At 40.5% G+C, this 19,616-nt stretch overlaps 1 protein-coding gene across 2 annotated transcripts in view; it reads left to right on the top strand.

The window, feature by feature from the left end:
* Positions 1 to 1,372: 1,372 nt before the first annotated feature.
* The window catches only part of sipa1l3 (signal-induced proliferation-associated 1 like 3), a 160,783-nt gene continuing 142,539 nt past the window's right edge, over positions 1,373 to 19,616 (top strand). For both annotated transcript variants that reach the window (XM_036584863.1, XM_036584864.1), the window contains exon 1: positions 1,373 to 1,600. The gene's annotated coding sequence lies outside the window, so the exon portion shown is untranslated. The remainder of the gene's footprint in view (positions 1,601 to 19,616) is intronic.

Genomic DNA, 19,616 nt, shown 5'->3' on the forward strand with positions numbered 1-19,616 from the left:
GCTTTCGGAATGCGAAGCACTGAGGAGAAGTGACAGTGCACGAAACCACCGCCAGGGTGCGCTCTACACCGCCACATACGTGTGTGAATAAACTACAGCGTGATTGATAAATGTACAGTGGATATACAGCAAGGAATGTCGTGTATGTGCAGAATAGATGCAAAACAGAACAACAGAGGTGTTTTAAGATGCCTTCATTCTCAGTGTTTAACAGCTTTGTCGTTCATTTTAGGATCTTCTGCAGATGCAGATACTAACATCACTGCTTTTCACAGCTCCCATTAAATGAGTTGAACTCTGTAACAGCAGCATGACAGAAGCATTTTATACATCATGTATGTAATTAATTCCTTTATGTCCTGAACACATACACATGCAAGTGCACTATGACCACCTCCTTGTTTCTACACTCATTGTCCATATTATCAGCTCCACTTACTATATAGGTGCACTTTGTAGTTCTACAATTACAGACTGTAGTCCATCTGTTTCTCTGCATACTTTGTTAGCCTCCTCTTACCCTGTTCTTCAGTGGTCAGGACCCCCATGGACCCTCACAGAGCAGGTACTATTTGGATGGTGGATCATTCTCAGCACTGCAGTAACACTGATGTGGTGGTGGTGTGTTAGTGTGTGTTGCGCTGGTCTGAGTGGATCAGACACAGCAGTGCTGCTGGAGTTTTTAAACACCTCATTGTCACTGCTGGACTGAGAATAGTCCACCAACCAAAAACACCCAGCCAACAGCGTCCTGTGACCACTGATGAAGGACTAGAGGATGACCAACACGAACTGTGCAGCAGCAGATGAGCTGTCGTCTCTGACTTTACATCTACAGGGTGGACTGACAAGGTAGGAGCGTCTAATAGAGTGGACAGTGAGTGGACACAGTGTTTAAAAACTCCAGCCGCACTGCTGTGTCTGATCCGCTCGTACCAGCACAACACACACTAACACACCACCACCACATCAGTGTTACTGCAGTGCTGAGAATGATCCACCATCCAAATAGTACCTGCTCTGTGAGGGTCCATGGGGGTCCTGACCACTGAAGAACAGGGTAAAAGGGGGCTAACAAAGTATCAGAGAAACAGATGGACTACAGTCTGTAATTGTAGAACTACATAGTGCATCTATATAGTAAGTGGAGCTGATAAAATGGACAATGAGCGTAGAAACAAGGAGGTGGTCATAATGATGTTATGCCTGATCGGTGATATATATATGATTTTATATCTCTCATACTTTCCACAGCGCGCACAATGCGGTATTCCTCATTAGCCATGCATTACCACCAACAGCGCTGCGTGTATGTGTGCGTAGTCACAGAGCGCATGCGCGTTGCAACGTGTGCGAGTGTGTGTGTGTGTGTGCGCGTGCCGGGCGTCGTGGTTTCGGTTGGCTGGGAGAGAGAGAGCGAGGGGAATACAGAGCGTGTGTGTGTAGGAGTGTATTCTGCTCTGCTGGGAGAGAGAGAGAGGTAGAGAGAGGTAGAGAGAGAGGAGCGGCGCCTCTCTGTTGGATTGTGAGCGTTTTTAAGGACTACACGCGGCTGCTGGAGGAGCTCTAAGTTGTTCCGCCGTCGTGTGGACGTGTTAAGGTAAGAAACGCAGGCTGGACCGGTCAGTTCAGCCTTTAGTGTTTGTCCAGCAGCGCGGAGTGGCGACTGAATCGGCGCTGGAGGCTTTAGCTGGAGCTGCTAGTGATCTCCGGTGTTGAGTCTCCCGCTCTGCTCCGTTTCTCAGCCCCCTGCGCTCCGCGGCGGCGCCTCTAACACCGCGGCTCAGCGTTCCGCACTGAAACGGGAGAGAATCGCGGTCAGATCCGGCCGCTTTTCTGCCTCTCAGAGGGATCATAGGCAAACAGAAAACCGCGGTCCCTTCCTGGTCACTCAGTGCGCACGCGCCGGAGCGCCCAGGCTGGAGCCCCAGCTCACCTGGACTTTTTCCTGCAGGTTTGGTGCATCAGGCCATGGTCAAGTCGCAGAAGAAGTAGTTCGCCTTCACAGTGATCTCCCTGTTTGGACAGTGCGGTTGTTTTTTGAAGACCTTTACGATTCTGAGGGTCAGTGAGTGAGTGACTGAGTTAGTGAGTGAGTGAATGGCCATTTTACAGCAGACCAGGAGATCTGGTTACAGTTACATGGCGATCTACCAAGAGTTGGCCTGTATGATCAAGTATGTTGAGCTCTAGGATGAGTTATATAAGATCTAATAAGATCTATGTGAACATCAGTAAGAGTTGGTCTATATGAAGTCATGTGAAGACCTAGTAAGAACTGTGTAAAGATATAGTAAGAGTTGGCCTGTACAGAGACCAAGTAAGATCTGTTTGAAGATCTAGTAAGATCTGTATGAAGATCTAGTAAGAGCTGTGAGAGGATCTAGTAAGAGCTAGGCTAAATGAAGTTCTGGTGAGAGCTGTATGAATATATAGTAGTAGTTAGCCTGTATAGAGATCGAGTAGGATCTGTGTGAAGGTCTAGTGGGATCTGTGCGAAGATCCAGTAAGATCTGTGCAAAGGTCTAGTAAGATCTGTGCAAAGGTCTAGTAAGATCTGTGCAAAGGTCTAGTAAGATCTGTGTGAAGATCCAATAAGATCTGTGTGAAGGTCCAGTAAGATCTGTGTGAAGGTCCAGTAAGATCTGTGTGAAGGTCCAGTAAGATCTGTGTGAAGATCCAGTAAGATCTGTGTGAAGATCTAGTAATAGTTGGCCTATATGAAGATGTAATAAAACTTATAAGTAGACCTAGCTAGATCTATATGAAGATCTACTAAGGGTTATCTGGAGATGAAGACTTATATAAAGATGTCTGGTACCATATTTGAAGTTGTTCAAAACTCCCAAATGTGCAACAAGTCATTCAGAAAACAACGCTCACCCCTTTAAGCTTCACACATAGAACACTAACGCCGGTTTGCTTGTTGCTGGTTTCTTTATGTTCTCTGTTTCCCTCCACTGTCTTTGCTGTTCTTCCTTTCCGTTTTGGAAATAATGCTTCCTGTTTTCTGCTGTTTAGAAAAATGAAAATTATGCTTTGAGGAAACAAATGTGGATAATATTTGGTGCCATGTCTAATAATAAGTCCTGCTTTGCATGTGAAGAACACTGAGCAGCTCATGTCGCTCACCACTGTGCCTTCACTACATGTGGACACATTGTGTTCCTCAGAAGATTCTTTTCATTTGCTGTCGGTCCTGAAGAATGAGAACAGTGCCTCGAGGAAGTGAATGTGGATAACATTTAGGAGCATTTCTAATAATAACTCCTCTTTGCCCTGTGCATTTGAGGACTGTGAGTAGCCCTTTAGTTGTTTACTGCCGCGCCTGCGTCCACTTCACCAAGAAGCAGGTTAACAGAGTGCATTCGAGGTGCTTCAGTCTGGATGATGGCAGAGATTTGAGTGTGTGGCTCTGATTAGGGTTAGTGCGGAGTTAAGAGGCCAGCAAGTTCATAGTGCTTGTCCTTGTAGAGTATATTGAGTTTGTGAGTGCTTGAATGTCTCTTAATATACACTCACTGAGCACTTTATTAGGAACACCTACCTTGTATTTACGCTCATTGTCCATTTTATCAGCTCCACTAACCATATAGGAGCACGTTGATTACATGATTACAGACTGTAGTCCATCTGTTTCTGCGTATACTTTGTTGGCCCCCTTTCACTCTGTTCTTCAATGGTCAGGACCCCCACAGGACCACCACTGAGCAGGAATTATTTAGGTGGCGGATCATTCTCAGCACTGCAGTGTCACTGATGTGGTGGTGGTGGTGGTGTGTGAGTGTGTGTTGCGCTGGTGCGAGTGGATCAGACACAGCAATGCTGCTGGACTTTTTAAACACTGTGTCCACTCTATTAGACACTCCTACCTCGTCAGTCCACCTTGTAGATGTAAAGTCAGAGACGATAGCTCATCTCCTGCTGCACAGTTTGTGTTGGTCATCCTCTAGTCCTTCATCAGTGGTCACAGGACGCTGTTGGCTGGATATTTTTGGTTGGTGGACTATTCTCAGTCCAGCAGTGACACTGAGGTGTTCGGGTCATTTCTTTTGGTCCATTCTTCATGAAATTTACACACAATGTAAAGGGCAACAGGCATTTTCAAATTGTGTCAAAAACTGAAAAATGGAGATAAAAGGTTTTGTTCTGACAGCAGCAATATATACAATACATACGTATGACGTCCTGACATGGTATAAAAACAAACCTGTGTGTGTGAGTGCCATGGGATGTCCTTACAAATTAGTTAAACTATGGTGAACTCAGTGCAGGAAATAACCCACTGAATATCAGAATGAGTCTCTTATGAGGCCGTTAGACAGACACGACAAGCGCTTAAGCCTTTTACTCTGGAAACTTCCTCTCTGAGCATAATGTAATCAAGACAGTAGATTCAATACCAATGATTTTGATTACGCCGTTTGGATTTTTCGGGTCAGGAGTCCACTGTTAACGTGACGATCTGCAGAGAACAGTGAGCATCAGTTACTGCTGTCATTTACAGCAGGCCTCACTCCATTTCTCTTTAAGGAAATAACATTACAAAGGCGCAGTGTGTGTTTGTGAGGATTTGAATGCCGTATTTAATCCGAGTAACTGCTTCCAGGTGTTCGGCTGAGCTCGGGTTTTCGGCGGCTTTCTTTACAGTAGCTCGCCTGTGTGTGGAATTTCTGGTATTTTTGGATTTTTCTCAACTTGGACTGTTGTGTTACTCGAAAAGACTCTCTCTTTCTCTCCGTCTCACGCTGTTCTGCCTGTCTGTTTACACACACAGACACCGCATTGTTTGCTGTCTGCTGGATTATAGTGCCTGCCTGCTGTAAGTAGGTTATTTTTCAATCGATAAACTCTGCTAAGAGTTGGCCGGAGTGCCTGTGGAATCCGTGTGTTGTCATCTTTGGACTGTCTGCTTTCGCGCTGGGAGGATTATTGGGTCTACAGTTTGTGCTCACATGGCTCAGTTTCTGAGAGCTTTCTTGTCATCTGTTTGCTTCCCGCTGAAAGAATAATCATAGCTTATTGACCTCTATCCTGCTGAAGTTCAGAGATACTGATGCTATAAGGATATACTTGATTATTCTTTAACTTTTGGTCACAGCGGCCAGGAAATGCCTCCTGTCCACCTGTTTTGGTGGTCACTCAGTTGAGCTCTGCTTTTTTTCTTCTTCATTAATGTTTGTGGAATACATTTCTGTGATTTACAAAACTAATCAAATTCTAAAAATGTTTTTTATTGTGTTTAACTGCTTTTTTTATAGTAGCTGCTGTACATGTTTTCTGATATGAAGAAAGCTGCAGTTCTGTCTATTTTATCTCTGCATGGCCATCTTTGTGAAGAGGCACTGATTTGTTTTGACGCAGGAGGTTCTCACTCCTACCATTCAGTCCTCATTTCTCACTAGCAGCTCAACACAGAGTGACAGCATTTCACACACAGAGAGACAACAGTGTTCTAGTTAATCTGATAACAGAGTCACTGGGAAAATGTTTCGTTTTGTTATATTAATTAAAAATGTGCAAAATTACTTCCAAGACTTCCATGACCTTTAGGCGGCCTCCAGAAAGAAGTTAATGCCCTCTCAAGGAATAAAGAAAAGTATTGGTACATTTACTGCATTAAGAGTGAATCTTAATCATTTTGGGGTAATTATAAGTGGCTATTTCTGACCATACTGGTCTCAGCCTGATAAACACACCAAATGCTTTTTTTTGTTTGTTTTGTTTGTTTGTTTACCCAATTTAGCCATGTCCAATTCCACCCACTGCTGAGATTTCCCATACAACGCTACCAAACTGGGAGGAGAAAGGCCTCCAAGACACATGGCACACCACCACATCTTGTCAAACTAACACTAACGTAATATCATTAGACAGCTCAACACGCTTGGAGGAGAATGCTAACTGCTAATTCTGTTACAGCCGCTAACAAACACTCACATTGACTAGTATCATGGCAGGGTGATGCGGGAGAGCAAGGCCAATCATGTATGGCTGTGCCCAACAGTGTTTTTCATGTGTACAATCATATTTAAACTTTTGGGCATCGTAGTCAAATTACATGTTTCGTTGATTTTCTAAGTGAAAAGCAGGGTATAATGCCTCTACAAGCTTCTTTACAGAAAGTTATTACTTGAAATTGAATAAGCTGCCTGATACCTTTGGCCTGAAATGTGTCGTTTATGGTGCATGCAAGGTGTTGTGAGGCAAAATAGTCACAAAAGAAAACACATTTTCCAACTGTTATTTTACTATCATTAACATTACATATAAAAACTTAAACATGTAGCTTTTGGGTCACTGCTGGTTTTGGGTCGTAAATAAAATGGCTTTATTTGCTATGTAGACCCCTGGTTCCTATCACCACCACTGTAAAGAAATCTAAGTCAGTAAGATGGCCTGTAATGAACTTTTTCATATGAAACCACTCTGAATGATTTAGTTCACATCTCAGTGACTGGCTTATACAGAAATGATCCAAATGTAGTCTGTCAGAAGACATGGTGTCGTCTGAAGTTTGCTTCTGCAGTTTTGCACTGGAGCCACAATGCTAATGCAGCTAACGTGTTTTACTTGTACTCCACAGTTTAGCGTAGTGCTAACCGCCAGCCAAAATCACGTCACATTGTTGAGTTGTTGAAGGGAAACACCGTCCAAAATGAAAACTGTAACCAAAATTTGGTGGAATTATCCTTTAACATGTTGTGATATGTTTTTGCAAGTTTTATCACTTACCCGACCCCATTGGTGGGTGAGGAAGAAGAGTTAATTTTGGACCCAGTCCCACTTTCAGGGCAGACCAGACCTTCTCAGTCAATAAGAGGGAGAAACAGTTTATATAAATCCATTTCTAAAGGGTATCGCAAGCAGCCGTCTAAAGGCAGTTAGCTGTGGCTCCTGAGCACTGCTCTCCCTCGCTCTCCTGCCCTGTTTGGCTGGAGTAAATATAGCCTGTTTGGTTTTTACTGGAGGATAAACACAGATGTCGAGTAGGCCTGCCTGCCGCAGCGCATTCAGACCAGGAGTTCCTTCCTCAGAGAGAGAGAGAGAGAGAGAGAGATTTATCACTTGGGAGACACTTTATTGTCCTTCGAGCTCTCCCTGTTGCTTTTAGTAGGCCGTATTGCATATGTAGCACATGTACTCACCGATTAGTCAGGCAATCATGCGTGTTCATCACATCTCCCAGTAGCAGTTAATTGCAGTTAGTGTAGTTAAATTTTACACCGCATTGCGTATGGCAGAATTGCACATTAACCCGCGGTGTTTGCGTTGTCGCGTCACTAACCAGCTTTACTGCATGTTTACCTACAGTGTGTGTTAGGATGATTAGCAACCTAGCAGCTCAGTACAGCAGCTTTAACATATTTACGTGTGGGTGTTTAACCTACACTGTTACAAATAAAGGTACAAACAATGAAAATGTTCCCTCAAAGGTACAACAGTGGTTTTGAGGTCCAGTTGTGCACCTTTAATAAGTTTTTCCCAGGTGAAAAGTTCATATTTGTACCTTTTCATAACCTGACGTTTTAAAGCAGGGCGATAAAATAAAAAGCCTGGAGACGAGACGGGGTGTGTGGAGTCAGTACAGCTTAGAAAATATCATTTCAGTGGATTATGGTAAAATTATGTTCCCTGACTAAAGGTAAGGGTACCACCCCACAAGAGGGGTACTGCCCCAGTGACTGAGAGTGTCCAGTGCCATGTTATTGGCCTGTTGTAATACATTTTGTTTCAAAAGCACCTTTTTAGGTTCACAGAAGTGCTTTACATTTTCTTAGCCTTTACAGTGAGATTAAAACTAAGCCTATAAGACAGAACTGTAATATTTGGCTGAAAATCAAGGACATTACAATAAAACAGAGAGTGCACACTTATACCCTCTGAGACAGAGGAATAACCAATGAATAAATATTAAATACAAAATGCTGTTGTTGTTTCTGTATTGTGGTTGTAAGAGCAAAGAGAAATGTTTTCCTGTCCTGTGAGTTAAAGTAAGTGTTACTGTGAGTAGAGGTGAAAGCAGGCCTCTGTTCCACCTGTTTGAGTTCTACTTCGCCACCTGTTTCGTTTCAGCCTCTAAAAACCAGTGCGACCTGACTGACAGGAGAGCCCCGATGCAAAACAGGTGTTTTTTTCTGCTTCCCCATATTGATTTGCCCTTATTTTCCGAACGTCAGAGTCAACTGAGAGTGATAATTCAGCAAAAAAATGTCCACAGCTCTCTGAGTCCAAATGTAGTAGACTTCTTTGGTTTTGCACTGGAGCTACAAGGCTAATGTGGCTAACATGTTTTACTTATACTCCACAGTTTAGCGTAGTGCTAACCGCCAGCCAAAATCACATCACATTGTGGAGTTGTTGAAGGGAAACGCCGTCCACAATGAAAACTGTAACCATCACTACCATCTGTAAACATGCTTATTCATTTCCTGCATTGCCTCTAGAGTGAGATTTTCCAATTTAATGGCTAGAAAAACCCCCTTTTGATGATGTATCATGAAGGTGGGATGAACATTTGACCAACAACTACTGCTGTGGGTGGATTTTTTAAGAAAGGCTGTTCTGAAATGTATTCATTTATTTATTTAGCTGGTGAACACAGAAGGAAGGCAGAGCCGGCGTTAATGCTAGGAAGCCGAATATCTTATTGCAGCTATAAAACTGTAGGATCTGTCTTTAAATCATTACAGTGGAGAGAATGGACTCAAACAACAGAAGTTGCTTGTCTGAAGAAAAGGACAGCAAGCTAAAAGCTGAAGTTAACGTGGTAGCTGCATGGCTATCTAGACACTTGGCTTCTTTTCACGGACTGAAAGGGTGTAAACTTGTGTCTGGCATCTATTTTGTGCCGAACAAAGATAGAATCACTGTTTTCTTAGTGATTTTGTTTGACGACTGGGGTAAGAGTTGCACTAACGCTAGCTTGGTTGCGCTTATTATCTTCTAGATCAGTGGCTAGGCTAGCAGTCAGGAATGGCTAACACCACAGGGATTTCCAATGAATGTATGACATTTGTATAGTGTATTCTGGGTATTGTAGTCAGAGAACACTCATGAACAGAAATATTAAAATGAGATAAAATCATGAATTCAGTCAAAATGCTGAGTTTGCACTGAGGAATGCTAATATTAACACAACAAATAGCATGCTAATCGCTAGTTTTAGCCCAGAATGCCCTTTAAGTAATCTCAAATAGACTTTCTGTCACTGTATGGCATATTTTTATCTACAAACATGAATAAAAGTACATTATATAGCATAAAAACAAAAGTAGCAGAAGTAGATGGACTTTTGTCCATCACTAACAGTGGCTTTAATATTGAATGTATTTCTTATAATAAGGAAAAAACGTGTTTCAGTTTGTAAAATGGTTTTGGTTTCTAGGTCCTGAAAGGTAAAACGAATATTTGTGTCTTCAGGTGTTTTGCGCTGGAAAAAGCAAGTGATTGAGCGAATAATTGAATATGTAAGAAAAAGCTGCCTGTTTATTCCATTCCACCTCATTCCGTTTAATGACCCCAGATGTTGCGGTCTACAGTAGTGGAACAAGGCCATTGTCCATCCCCGGAGATTCTGTCGTTCACAACTTTCTGTTCATTAGGAATTTCCTATTGATCTGGCAGTGAGATTTATCCCCCTCTGCGGAGGAGCTGAGGAGGAAGCGAGACGTCCAGAGGAAACCGTTGGAGCGGAAAGGGGAATCCTCGACTGCAAATAACACGAATGAGGAAGGAAACGATGATGAATGGACACTGACTCGGTCACTTGACTCACTCCTTCACAATTCCACCCCACTCTCCCGGCAGGCCGCTCCCACGGGGTCAGTTCAAAACGTCCAAGAGGGCTTTGTATGAAGTAGTCAGCAGGGCATGAAGTGGAGCCTGTGGCATGTTTGAGTGTCCGGCTGTACCTGAAGGGGAGTTAGGTTACACCTGCTGACCATTCTGTCCATTGGGTCTTCCTAAGGCTGAGCGATGACTAAAAATCTTATCACAGTCTATTTTTTTGTGTATTGATAGTTATCAATAAATGCATACTTTTACAGAATTTGAAAATCACTGTTGTTGGAACAAAACCTCGTATCTCCAAAATGGTAACTTTACAGGAGAAGGAAAAAACATACTCTACTTTTAATGTAAGTCAATGGAACCAGACTTTTTCCCAAGTAATTTTGGGTCATTTCTTTTGGTCCATTCATCATAAAATTTACACACAATGTAAAGGACAACAGGCATTTTCAAATTATGTCAGAAAATGAAAAAGTGGGAAAAAAAATGGAGATACAAGGTTTTGTTCTGACAGCAGCGAAATGCTAGCTGTGCTTTTATATTGTATTAAGATTTCAAAACGAAGTGCAAATAGTCTAAAATTACTAGTTATTAAACTCTTCTTACTTTAGTGATACATTAATGATATTAAAGGACCCATATCATACATTTATTTTCTTGCATTTTATTTTTTCTCTAAAGTCCCCTTATGATATTTCTGTGGGTTTATTTACAAAAACAACCATAATTCATTTTTATGCAACCAAATCTGCCTTTCTTTTTCCCTTAGAATTAAGCACAGTTTTTGTTACTGTATCCTTAAGGCTGATATATGCAAATTATGAGTGTTTTGATTGGCTGCCCTGTATCATGCCTCATTCAGAAAGATTTCCAGCACTGAAACAAACCTAACTTCATGTAAATGAGTGAAGCTACACTGCTGTAGACTGAATAGGTGGATATGTGTGCCGGTTTTTGTGACATCGCAAAAACAATACTTTTAAAACAGGCTTAGCTTAGCTTCCATATATGGACTGTACGGTCTGGGATACGTCTAGAAACTTGAACAGTCTTTATATACTTGCATGAAAGTAATAAAAAAAAAGTGAGTCATATTTGGTTTTCCGGGATATATGGGGCCCTTTGAAGCTTACATTTTTTTCTCCTGCTCCTGTAAAGTTACCATTTTAGAGATATGATGTATGTTGTGATGCTGTGCATTTTGTAAGGCTCTGTTTTACGTCTGAACAGTATTTTTAACCTTGGGGAAAACAGAAGGCTTATTCTGGTTGATCTGCGATGTGATGTAAGAGAAAGAGTCAGTTCCGCACTGCAGAGGACCCTTTTCTGCTTTTTTAATTCTTCATAATTTTGGTCAGTGAAAGAATCTGGCTAGCCCTGCTAACTGTCCAGCTGGTTTGTGCTGCTGTGAGTGAATGGCTAGACTTCTTTTCCTGTCTGTCGGGTGCATGGAGAGTCCATCTCCACCCAGAGTCCAGTAGCAGTTGTTAAAGGCCTGTGCTAGTAGTCCTGGATTCAGGAACACAGCGGTGCTCTCATTTTATTGAAAATACCTCAAATGCATATCAGTGATGACAAACAAGTGTTTGATTTTGATCATTGTTGAGACCATTTTATTACCCATGCCTGTCTCCCTCCATCTGGCCCTCACACTGACGCTGCCCAGCGCACCATTGGCTGTGTCGAGCAGGAAATGAATGCGGTGGGATGACAAGCTCGTGAATCACCCCCACTGTGAGGAGACGGATCAGGATCAAATGCGCACACGCTCGGAGGGAGTGTGTTAGGAGTCTGTGTAGGCCAAATGAATAACTGAGGAGTAAAGGGATGCACAATTAGTCAAAATATGGATTTTTGGCTTCTCCAGTTAATGTGTTTCGTTTAAACCGAATCCTGTTCAGGCACTCCAGACGGCCCTGCTTATCATGAGTTAGCTAATGAATCACACAACAGAAATGTTATGTGTGTTGTGGGCGCGCTGACCAATCACAAATACTTCCTTTGGATTGTTTTGTTAGTGGTGTCATAAATCAGAAGTGACTGCCAGGGTGTTTTTGTGGAATTCACTCTGCTGCAGTGTATTGCAATGGCCTAATCAGTGCTACGTTCAGTAAGGTCCCTGGAAACCGCCATGATGCACTGATCCAACACTGATTTCGGTGTAGGAGCTCAAGGTCTCCGTCGTTACGAGTACCAATCTGAGGCCAGTGCTCTGTCAAGGCACTTATAATTCACTTAGAGTTCATAATTCCAGAGTATAACATTATAATACGGTACAACTTTGCATAGTGGAGGTTACATGTTTAGCATAAAGGGCTCTGTATAGTAACGGCCAAAGGTTATGTGACCTGTAACAATAGTGGAACCCTGTTTGATTCTGTATTATAAAATATTTTTTAATAAACATCATAGAGAAGAACTGTTTAACCATAAAAAGAATGGTTCTATGGGTTGTGTATATGCGCGTGTATATATTCCGCAGCTGTCAGAACAAAACCTTGTATCTCCGTTTTTGTTGTTTGTTCAGTTTCTGACATAATATGAAATTATGCATGTGACTTTTTACATTGTTTTTAAATTTCATGAAGAATGAACCAAAAGAAATGGCCCAAAATGACTTGGAAAGAAGTCTGGTTCCATTGACTAACATTAAAAGTAAAGTAGGTTTTTTCCTTCTCCTGTAAAGTTATATACGAGGTTTTGTTCATATATATATATATATATATATATATATATATATATATATATTATATATATATATATATATATATATATTCTCTAAGAAACTAAGGAATTTTTTTAAACAGATTCTTTAAAACCAAAGAATTCTTCACAAATGAAATAATCCTTGGTGAACAAAAGAAGACTGTAGGGATGCACCGATATTAAAACTGTGGGCTGATACCAATTACCAATTTCTGATATTTTTCACAGAACATTTCTGCCAATACAGATACATAAACCCTTATAAATGTAAAAATTAGGACTAAATCCGTCTGGATTACTCTTACAGAGAAATCTAACATTTATTTTAGTGGGGTACAAATGAAGTAAATGAACAAAATGCAGTCATATTCATGCAGAAACCCAGCGTCCATCGCCTCAACATTCTGCTCCTTCGGATTACAATAAATGCATCATTACCTACTCATTTGAAACATTAATCCAGTGCCATCACATTTGTGCTGATACTAATATGATAATGATATTGTGCATCCCTAGTGGAGATGGTCATATAAGTTTGCATATTTTTTAAGCTACATTATTGTGGAAGGTTTTTACAAGAACCTAAGGAACATTTATCAGGGATGGGTCGCGTCTACTAAGGTCAGTGTTGGCCATTGAATAAGGCTGGTGGACCACTAGTGCTATTATTTTTATTTGTGTCAGGATCATGCCTCCTTATCTTTCGTCCAAGACACTTGAATTAAAAAAAAAGGCCACCATGAGAGAAAGAGAGACAGAGAAATCAGTGCTGGTGAGTTAATGGGCAGTAAATTGTGAGGAACGCAGGGTTTCAGGGTTAGGATGAATACATGTAGCGTAGTTAATGCCTCTACAGTGGTTGTCTATTTTAAAGCGGAGTGAGATGGCCTTGGCGTCGGAACACTGCGAGTATTGATTTTAAAGCGCTCTGGTTTGGAGCCCGTTTCTCTTTCAAGAAAGGATTGGCTTTGCCTCTGCTCGGAGCACTGATGTGGTCGTAACTGTAGGGGCTGTACTTTTTTTTCCAGTCCTCTGTACACCCACACACACGCACATGCACACACATTTCTATAGCCTACACACATTCCCACTCATCACTACAAGCTGTGTGGACAGCCTTCCCATTCTCGCTCCTATACGCTTCCAGAGCTGCTTTTTAAAAACTCGCAGAGAGCTGCTGCTGTTCTCTCCAACTGTTTCTGCACTTTAATCTTTTCTTGCGCTCGGTTTGTTTTCAGGCTTTGTGTTACGGCCTTACAGTCAGGTGTATTACTCAGCATCAGTAACGTTTGTCCAGAGCTATTGTGCACTAATCTATTAATAGTGGTGGGTCGGTTAGCTTAGCTGGTGGTTTGTGGACACTGTGGGATGTAATGTTATCTCTAAAAACAGGTTAAATAGTGAGCACTAGATAACAGTATGTCACAGTTCCAGAAACCACATAAGCAGGTAGGCCTGTCACAGGCATGATGTTTCAGCTGATTATATGTCATATAGTTAATCACAGTTAGATAATTACGTCTTTTTTTAGTGCCTTAAACGGTCAAACTGGCTGATTAGCCACTTTGGTTCTGTCTTAGTAGCTCCAAACAGACACAGCTCGAGCTCGAATAAACAAACACTACTCACCACTGCCCTCTAAAGGTCTTAACAAACATCAAACAAGAAAAAGATACTCACCGACACTCTCTAAAGGTCTTATAAACACACATTAGATAAACATTACTCACCACCGCCCTCTAAAGGTGGTATTAATAAATGTCAAATAAAATAGTTACTCAGCATATCCCTCTGAAGATTTTATTAGCAAACATCAAATAAACAAATATTACTCACCGCCGCCCTCTAAAGTCGTTTAGGTCTGCAACTAACAATAATTTTCATTGTCGATTAATCTGTTGATTATTTTCTTGATTAATTGATTAGTTGTTTGGTCTATAAAATGTCAGAAAATGTGAAAAATGTCGATCAGTGTTTTCCAAAGCCCAAGATGACGTCCTCAAATGTCTTTTTTTGTCTACACCCCAAAGACATTCAGCTTGATGTCTCAGAGGAGTCACTTCTTTAAAAATTACTCAAACCGATTAATCGATTACCAAAAAAATTGTCAATTAATTTAATATTCGACACCTAATCAATTAATCAATTAATTGTTGCAGCTCTAAAGTTGTTAACAAACATCGAATAAACACATTACTCACCACTGCCCTCTAAAGGTGTTATTTACAAACATCAAATAAACAAACATTACTCACCACTGCCCTCTAAAGGTGTTATTAACAAACATCAAATAAACAAACATTACTCACCACTGCCCTCTAAAGGTGTTATTAACAAACATCAAATAAACAAACATTACTCATTACTGCCCTCTAGCATAGTTTTGTTGTTATAGCACCAAGTCAGAAGTTAGTTTTTGCTGTTTTCTAAAGACCCACAGCATGTCCCAAAAAAAATTCCAATTTTTAATTGTTTACGTTCATTTTCTTCATTTCAACCGATTAAATCTAATTCATTCTGTTTGTTGCAGTGAAAGCATGTTTTTGTGAAAGCTAACAACTCTGGAAAATAATTGCCGTCATCTTAAATAATTGCGATCAGGCAGTTATGTAATAATAAGTGACAGTCCTATTTGCAAATCTGTTTAAGATTACTTAACAACTTGTCACGATTTGAGGAGAGTGTGTGATGATTTAGGTGTGCAGTTTGGACAAAGCTAATGGTGCACATAAGCTTCCATTACTAGCTACATTAGCTTTGTAGGTTGACTGCAGAATTAAAGAAGAAGATTGAGGATTTTTAATTTTTAATGTTTGTAAAGATTTGTTGTTTTAACTTGTAAGTATTGTAAGTAACATTTTTGTCTTAAATTATGACATTGAACCTCTTAATAGTATGTTAACATAGCAATAATGTCAGCATCTCACATTCTGTTCACTGAATTTTAAGGCAGCCAGGTTTATTTACCTTTTTATGTTGAAACATGTTTGTTTTGATGTTTTATTTTTGTTTATGCTTGGGCTGCATCACACTCCAAACAAGAATCCTCCACTGAGACGACTTGGATCCCTTCGAATAGTGTTTTTCAGAACAGCCCTCTAGTGTTTTCCCAGCTCCAGCTCTCACACTTCAACACAGGAAGATTCTGTTAAAGATCTGAATGGCTGGATCAGGTGTGTTAGAGCGGGGAAAACACCAAAATATGCCGAGCAGGAGTGCTCCAGGAGCAGAATCGGAAACCACTGACTTAGAAGAGCTTTTGTGTAGGCCAGGCCTCGGCTCAGCCTGGAAAACTGGCTAGAAGTTCATTAGCGCTGCGTCCAGATTAGCAGAGCTGAAGTGTGTTGTTAATAAACGGTGGGCTGAGAGGGAGCCCCCGCGGCGCTGGGTCGCGTCCCGCTGTCAGCACTGTGCCCGCGGCCCAGACAAAGCTGCAGATTGTCTCTCCAGCTCCAGAAGTGCCAAGCTTTGGGTTTAACGCAAACGCTCGTGCCAAAAGCACCAGGGCCTCTTTCCCCGCCACTCCTACAGACTGGAACACTTCATGGAGGAAGATGTGTGTGTGTGTGTGTGTGTGTGTGTGTGTGTGTGTGTGTTGGGGGGAGGGAGGGTAGGGGGGGTTTGTGGGTGTTGTTACATTCTGAGGACAAATGCTCCTGACTTTGTTAAGTGCTTTATACAAAAGCTCAGTGTTTATTCTTTTTAAACAGAAACAGCAAAACTATTTCTTTCTGGTTACTAAGATTAAAGGTTAAATACAGGGCAAGAAGTTATGTTGTATTACATATTGTTATACATTTACTTACATGCTCATGCATGCATATATATATATATATATGTATATATATATATATATATATATATATATATATATATATATATATATGTATGTATGTATATATGTATATGTATGTATGTATATATGTATATGTATATATATATATATATGTATGTATATGTATATATATATATATGTATGTATATATGTGTATATATATATATATATATGTATATATGTGTGTGTGTGTGTGTGTGTGTGTGTGTGTGTATATATATATATATATATATATAGTGTACATATCTACATACACACATGGCACATGAATACATATAGGTGCTCACATTTAATACTGTGCAAAAAAAAAGACTTAGGGCAACTCTTACCTAATGTTTTTATTGGTAGTAATTGTGTTTATACTTGTTAAATTATCATACTGCATTAATATAAATGCAAATAAACATACACACAGTACAAAGTAACAATGGCTGTCTGTTTTCAAGATCTCATGAGCTAGTTTGAAGAACAGTTTGGTTCCATATTTCTCCTGGATGCCTCTAGCCATCACACAGATTGTTAAACTCCTCCACCAGCGTGCCTGATTTAATATAATAAAGCTCTGATTAGTCTAAATTAATATTTTGACGTGTATATAAAATCACTTCTTATTGCATTAATGTATTTTTTTTGTACTATTACTATTTTTTTCTGAGCAAACAAAAACTTACTGCCCAGATAAACAGCTTTTTCAATCTGATTTTCTCAGGTGCCTAAATCCTTTGCACAGTACTGTGTAAATAATACATATGGGACATGTTATTAATACATACAGGTGCTTACATGTATGTAATACAAATGGCTCATATGTGACCTCATGTCCTGAAACAGTATAAAAACAAATCTTGAGTGTGTGTCTGCGCTGCAGTCTCTCCATAGTTCAGGTTCAGTAACTGTAGGGTCATTGTTTTCATTCTAATTGAGTGTAGCATGTGGTCATTCCATGAATGCTCTTTGGCTGGTTTTCACTACGTTTTTTTCCCTCCACTTCTAAAGCACATTTTTTTGGTTGGGGTGAAAATGGTTCATTTATCTGGTGCTGTAGTTCCTGCAATGTGTAGGAAACAGTGAAAATCTCTTAAAAGATCTATTTTTAACTCATTATCTGTGCTTTCGTAGTCTGCATGTGAAAGTGAGAGGTTAAAACAATAGTGAACAGTGTGTATGAGTGCATGTTAAAAGGGCACTCCGGCCAAAATGAAAAATTTAGCCATCACTACAACTATCGTAAATGTGCCTACTTGCCTCCTACAGCAGTGCTACAGTGGTCTCTAAAGTGAGATTTTCCAGTTTAAAGCCTAGAAAACCCTCCTGTCTTAAAGGTTAGAGGAATTTTGCAAAAACTAACTGCTTTTGGCTGAAATTTTGGGAGAGAGATTATTTATTTATTTTTTTTTGCTTACCTGGCAAATGGAGAAGGAGGACAGAGCTATATATTGTAACTGTATGCTTTCTATAAGCTCCTGTACCTGCTACATTTTTTTTGCTATGAATTTGTTTCGTAAAAGTAAGTATACAGTAGTATACAGTCTCTCAAATGAGTTTCCTTAAAGAGTAATTTACTGATTTTTCATTATTTCTGTGTAATTTAGTCAGTGTCTGTGTTTACATGTGAAGATTTTTGCCAATCCGATTATATACATTCCGATTATAGATTAAGAATGAGGTGTGTTTATGCTCACTCTACTCGACAATCTGATGAAAATCTCTGTTTACATACACAATACAAGTAATCTGATCCAGAATGACGCACGTGTGGAGAACCACTTAATGTAGACGTTACCATGACAACGAGCATCACGTGAGTCCGGTCAGAGTGAGATGAGCAGCAGTGAGCAGCTCTTGTGGTTTTAATTACTTTAAAATGACGTCAGACTCAGGAAAACGTCCTTCACGTGTCCTTATTAAAGAAGGCCGAGAGGAAGACGTCGTGTTCTGAGACACATAAGCTGGACGTCCGTCCCACCGCCGTCTTTTAAAGATCAGAGCGTAAACTCCGTCTCCTCTGCAGACCAGTTTCTGCTCCGCCATGTTGAACGGTATAAACTTTCACTATGATGCGGCGAACTTGATCAGAACGTACTTAAACTTTCCGATTGGGAATGTAATCAGATACAGGCATTTACACAGATATTATTCTTCTATTTAAAGGATTATTCACAGGATTACCCACCTCGATCAATCGGATAGAAATTGTATTCCGAATGGCCTCAATCGGACTAGTCTATTCCGACTGATGTGTTTACATGGACGTATTCTATTCCGATTGAGCTGTTAGTCGGATTATTAACAGATAATTAGGCTGCATGTAAACTTAGCTATTGAGATGTAAACAAAATCATTCAGGGTGGTTTGATCTAAAATGGTTCCTTGTAGAGAAACAGATGTCTTTACAGTGGTGCTGATAGGAACCAGGCGTCACAGGGTCTACAACACAAATATAGCCATTTTATTTACTGTCCAAAACCACCAGTGAACGTACACGTCTTCTCAGTTGTATATGTAATGCTGATGATGGTAAAATGGTGTTAAATTGGTGCCTTATAACACCCTGCATGTATCTCTCCGCCATGAATAGATTAAAAAATGTGTTTATGGAAAAAACCTCCTGTAAAAACTACCACAATACAATGTCTCTGACGTTAAACTCTTCAGACGTCTGGCTCCCATCATCACCACTGTGAACAATTCTGACTCAGTAAGTTTCTCTAGAACGGAGCGTTTCACACCAAACCGCTCTGAATGAGTTTGTTTACAACTTTATGACCACATCATGCAGAAATTTTGAAAAATCAGTGGAATTTCCCTTCAACTATTTTCATTACACTGGAATGCCTCTGTAATGAGGGATAATGTGTAGTCACTAGTTTCACACACTTTTTTGCTAACACCCATGTTTGTTTATTCTGTCATGTGTTTGTGTCTCTTATCTGTGTGTGTGAGGGTCTTTGGGGAGTTTAAGACCACTGTTAGTGTCGTCACACACCCACACCCACACACACGCACACAGTGTTCAGTGGCAGTCATTAGCTGATGACTACAGTACGCCCAGTGTGTGTGTGTGTGTGTGTGTGTGTGTGTGTGTGGTGGCAGGGTGAGGGAAGCGGCATGTTTTCTCTGAAGAACAGGGAAGCCCTTATCACCGTGGGAGAGAGAGAGATGGAGTGATTAGGACGGAGTGATGAGATAAGATGACTGGATGCACAGACAGATGAAAAAGAATGAGAGGAAGAAGAAGACATTGTGTTGTAGAGACTGAATGAGCCCTTATGAGCCTGTAGTG

This window comes from Colossoma macropomum, unplaced genomic scaffold, assembly GCF_904425465.1.
Source record: "Colossoma macropomum unplaced genomic scaffold, Colossoma_macropomum, whole genome shotgun sequence".
Lineage (NCBI taxonomy): Eukaryota > Metazoa > Chordata > Actinopteri > Characiformes > Serrasalmidae > Colossoma > Colossoma macropomum.